The sequence below is a fragment of the Vipera ursinii genome (assembly GCF_947247035.1).
Source record: "Vipera ursinii genome assembly, chromosome: Z".
NCBI classification, from domain to species: Eukaryota; Metazoa; Chordata; class Lepidosauria; order Squamata; family Viperidae; genus Vipera; species Vipera ursinii.
In genome coordinates, this window is record NC_139517.1 from 95179307 (window position 1) to 95185306 (window position 6000).

Genomic DNA, 6000 nt, shown 5'->3' on the forward strand with positions numbered 1-6000 from the left:
TAGTAAATAATCAGACATGAGAGATAGGAACCAAAAGTCACTTAAGGGTCAAAGAAAGAAATTAAGGAAGGACTACCCTAATGAATCAAGCAGGATTTGTAGCTAGCCAGCTGTACTCAGCGTGTGGTCCTCAAAGAAAATTCATCTACATGGAGCAAATGTGTAGTGGGGTGCCCCAGGACTCTGTTCTAGGCCCAGTGCTCTTCAACATCTTCATCAACAATTTGGATGGGGGACAGATGGGGAACTCATCAAATTTGCAGATGACATCAAGCTGGCAGGAATAGCCAACACTCCAGAAGATAGGCTTAAGATACAGGAGGATCTGGACAGACTTGAACACTGGATGCTATCTAACAAAATGAAATTCAATAGTGAAAAAAGTAAGGTTCTACATTTAGGCAAGAAAAAATGTACAGATATAGTATAGGGGGTACCTTGCTCAGTAGTAGTAACTGTGAGAGGGATCTCAGAGTCCTAGTGGACAATCAGTTAGATATGAGCCAGCAGTGTGCTACAGCAGACAAAAAAGCCAACACAGTGTTAGGCTGCATTAATAGAGGGATAGAATCAAGATCATGTGAAGTATTAATACCAATTTACAATGCCTTGGTAAGGCCACACTTGGAATACTGCATTCAGTTTTGGTCACCACGATGTAAAAAAGATGTTGAGACTCTAGAAAGAGTACAGAGAAGAGCAATAAAGATTATTAGGAGGCTGGAGGTTAAAACATATAAGGAATGGTTGCTGGAATTGGGTATGTCTAGTTTAATGAAGAGAAGGACGAGGGGGTGACATGATAGCAGTGTTCCAATATCACGGGGGTTGCCCCAAAGAAGAGGGAGTCAAGCTATTCTCCAAAGCACATGAAGGCAGGACAAGAAGCAACAGATGGAAACTAATCAAGGAGAAAAGCAACCTAGAACTAAGGAGAAACTTCCTGACAGTTAGAACAATTAACCAGTGGAACAACCTGCCTCCAGAAGCTGTGAATGCTCCAACACTGGAAATTTTTAAGAAGAGACTGGACAGTGATTTGTCAATGGTATAGGGTTTCCTTCCCTAGTCCAGGGGATTGGACTAGATGATCTCCAAGGTCCCTTCCAACAACAACAACAACAATAATGATAATGATAATGATAATAATAATAATAATAATAATAATAATAATAATAATAATAATAATAATAATAATAATAAAAATTTATTCATGAAACATGAACCTCAGTTAACTGAACACTCAAATTGACTGGCACTAATGGTTGACACGGGCTGCTGCCAGCATCCTAGGTATCAACTAGGTATCTCCTTAAAATGTAAGATGTTCCGAGTAGCGCAGTTTTTTGAAGCTTTGCTGTAGTTATTGCAGGAAGCTACCATTTCTTGATGTATTTTGCAAAGTTTTTGGACATAGTTCCCAGTGCCCGATGACAATGGGTATCACTGTTCCACGGTTCATCCATAATCACGCAGTTTTGATAGCCAGGTTGCAGTATTTCATAATTTTTTCCAGTTCTTTTTCTTCGACTTTGGCATCTCCTGGTACAGCGATATCAATCAACTGTATGCTTCAGTTCCCTATACCCGCGACATGTGGCGTGTTGTGTTCCAAATGACGATCTGTCTGTATTCAGAAGTCCCACAAGATCTTCACCCTCTCATTCTCGACTATTTCCACCCTATGTTCCCACAATTTTTCGGACACAGGCAAGTCGTATTTTCGGACACTGGCAAGTGGTATTTTTTATTTACTACTATTACTACTACTACTACTACTATTATTATTATTATTATTATTATTATTATTATTATTATTATTATTATTATTTCCATGAATCAAGGCAAGCTGCACGTGGTCAAACAAGAGATGACAAGACTGAACATCGACATCTTAGGAATCAGCGAACTAAAATGGACAGGAATGGGTGAATTTAATTCAGATGACCATCAGGTATACTACTGCGGGCAAGAGTCCCTCAGAAGAAATGGAGTAGCCTTCATAGTCAATAAAAGAGTAGGAAAAGCAATACTGGGATACAATCTTCAAAATGACAGAATGATCTCAGTTCAAGTCCAAGGCAAACCATTCAATATCACAGTAGCCCAAGTCTATGCCCCAACCACCGGTGCTGAAGAGGATGACATTGACCAGTTCTATGAAACTCTACAGCACCTTATAGAACTAACACCAACAAATGAAGTCCTTATCATCATGGGGATTGGAATGCTAAAGTAGGAAGCCAAAAGATAACCAGGCAAGTTTGGCCTTGGAGTACAAAATGAAGCAGGGCACAGGCTGATAGAATTTTGTCAAGAGAATACGATGGTCATAGCAAACACTCTTTTCCAACAACCCAAGAGACAACTCGACACATGGACATCACCAGACAGTCATCACAGAAATCAGATTGACTATATGCTCTGCAGCCAAAGAGGGAGAAGCTCTATACAGTCAGTAAAAACCAAGACCAGGAGCTGACTGTGGTTCAGACCATGAGCTTCTTGTTGTAAAATTTAGGCTTAAATTGAAGAAAGAAGGGAAAAGCACTAGGGCACTCAGGTATGAACTAAATCATATCCCTGATGAATATACAGTAGAGGTGACAAATAGATTTAAGGAATTAGATCTGATAGACAGAGTGCCTGAAGAAGTATGGACAGAGGTTCACAACATTGTACAAGAAGTAGCAACTAAAACCATCCCAAAGAAAAAGAAATGCAAGAAAGCCAAATGGCTTTCTGAGGAATCTTTGCAAATAGCTGAGGACAGGAGGGAAGCAAAAGTCGAGGGAGAAAAAAAAAGATGCACCCAACTGAATGCAGAATTCCAGAGAATAGCTAGAAGAGATAAGAATGCCTTCTTAAATGAACAGTGTAAAGAAATAGAAGAAAACAATAGAATAGAGAGTACTAGAGATATTTTCAAGAAAATTGGAGAGAGGAAGGGAAGATTTCATGCAAAAATGAGCATGATAAAGGACCAAAATGGCAGGGACCTAACAGAGGCAGAAAAGATTAAGAAGAGGTGGTAAAATTACACAGAAGAACTATACAAGAACAAGCTTAACGTTCCTGATAACCATGATGAGGTGGTCACTGACCTTGAGCCAGACATCCTAGAATGTGAAGTGAAATAGGCCTTAGGAAAGCTGAGCAACAACAAAGCTAGTGGAGGTGACAATATTCCAGCTGAGCTATTCAAAATCTTAAAAGACCATGCAGTAAAAGTGCTGCATTCAATTTGCCAGCAAATTTGGAAAACTCAACAGTGGCCACAGGATTGGAAAAGATCAGTTTACATTCCAATTCCAAAGAAAGGCAGTGCCAAAGAATGTTCAAACTATTGCACCATTGCACTCATTTCACATGCTAGTAAAGTTATGCTTAAAATTTATTTATATTTATTTATTTATTTATTTATTTATTTATTTATTTATTTATTTATTTATTTATTTATTTATTTATTTATTTATTTTGGGGACTTATATGCCACCCTATCTCCTGAAGGACTCAGGGTGGCTAACAACAATAAAAATACAATAATACAAAAGTTAAAAAAGAATTAAACTAGCAGCCCCAATATTAAGTTAAAAACATTTTAAAAATCCCTGTCAGTCCAGGTCAGCCTGATGGAAAAGGAATGTTTTAAGGCCGCGGCGAAAGGACTGGAGATCCGGGGCTATCCGGAGCTCAAGGGGTAGTTGGTTCCACAGGGCTGGCGTTCCCACAGAGAAGGCCTTCCCCCTGGGTGTCACCAGCTGACATTGTCTAGCCGACGGCACCCTGAGGAGGCCCTCCCTGTGTGAGTGCACCGGGCAATGGGAAGTTGTTCCCCGCAGTAGACGGTCCTGCAAATATCTCGGGTCTAGGCCATGTAGGGCTTTAAAGGTAAGTACCAACACCTTAAATCTCACCCAGAGGGCAACTGGTAACCAATGCAGCTCACGCAGGAAGGGTGTAATATGGGAGTATCGGGATGCTCCCATCACTACACGTGCGGGAGCATTCTGCACCAGCTGGAGCCTCCGGGTGGTCTTAAAAAGCAGCCCCATGTAGAGAGCATTGCAGTAATCTATATGGGAGGTAATGAGTGCATGAGTGACCGTATGTAGGGCATCTTGGTCCAGATAGGGGCGCAACTGGCACACCAGGCAAACCTGGGCAAATGCCCCCCCCGGCCACAACTCCAATATGATCTTCAAAACTGAGTCATGTATCCAGGAGGACGCATAAGTTGCACACCCTATCAATGGGAGGTAACACCTCTCCTCCCATAACCAAAGATGGAACCTGTTGGACTAAATGAGATGCCGGTACGTAAAGCCACTCAGTCTTGGCCGGGTTGAGCTGGAGCCTGTTCTTCCCCATCCAGATCTGTACCGCTTCCAGGCAACAGGACATCATTTCGAGGGCATCGCTGGGTTGGTTCGGGGTGGAGATGAAAAGCTGGGTATCATCAGCATATTGATGATACCTCACCCCGAAGCCATGGATGATCTCACCCAGTGGCTTCATGTAGACTCCAGCAGTATGTGGATCAAGAACTATGAGAAGTACAGGCAGGATTTCGAAGAGGCAGAGAACCTAGAGATCAAATTGCCAACATACGCTGGATCATGGAGAAAGCTAGGGAGTTCCAGAAAAACATCTACTTCTGTTTCATTGACTATGCTAAAGCCTTTGATTGTGTGGATCACAACAAACTGTGGCAAGTTCTTAAAGAGATGGGAGTACCAGACCATCTTATTTGTCTCTTGAGAAACCTATATGCGGGTGAAGAAGCAACAGTGAGAACTGGACACGGAACCACTGATTGGTTCAAAATTGGGAAAGGAGTCCAGCAAGGCTGTATACTGTCACCCTACCTGTTTAACTTATATGCAGAGCACATCATGAGAAAGGCAGAGCTAGATGAATCAAAAGTTGAAATTAAGATTGCCGGGAGAAGTATCAACAACCTAAGATATGCAGATGATACCACTCTAATGGCAGAAAGTGAAGAGGAACTAAAGAGCCTCTTGTTGCGGGTGAAGAAGGAGAGTGCAAAAGTTGGGTTGAAACTAAACATTAAGAAAACCAAGATCATGGCATCCAGCCCTCTCAATTCCTGGCAAATAGATGGGGAAGAAATGGAGGTAGTGACAGATTTTATTTTCCTGGACTCCAAGATCACTGCAGACTGGGACTGCAGCCAAGAAATTAAAAGACACTTGCTCCTGGGGAGGAAAGCCATGGGAAATCTAGACAGCACACTGAAAAGCAGAGACATCATCCTGCCAACACAAATGTGTATAGTCAAGGCTATGGTCTTCCCAGTTGCAATATATGGCTGTGAAAGATGGACCATAAGAAAGGCTGAGTGCCAAGGAATTGGGCCCTTTGAGCTATGGTGGTGGAGAAGACTCCTGTGAGCCAGTTGGAGTGCAAGGCATTCAAACTGGTCAGTCCTAAAGGAGATCAACCCTGACTGCTCTTTAGAAGGCCAGATCCTGAAGTTGAAACTCAAATACTTTGGCCAACTAACGAGAAGAAAGGAGTCACTGGAGAAGAGCCTAATGCTGGGAAAAATTGAGGGCAATAGAAGAAGGGGATGACAGAGAATGAGGTGACTGGATGGAGTCACTGAAGCAGTAGGTGTGAGCCTAAATGAACTCCAGAAGATGGTAGAGGACAGGAAGTCCTGGAGGAACATTGTCTATGGGGTTGCGATGGGTCGGAGATGACTTCACAACTAACAACAAATTATTATTATTATTATTATTATTATTATTATTATTATTATTATTATTATTATTATTATTATTATTATTATTATTATTATTATTATTGACAGTTGGAGATTTGTGCCTTCAAATTTGCATGTCATCATATAATGAACTAGACTGAGTTTCATATAGTTTTGTATATAGCCATTGCCAGAGAAGACTGCTATCAGTTGTGATGGTCCTTTCAGAACACTGGATAGGGCATGAAATTCTTTTAATCATTCTAAATGTT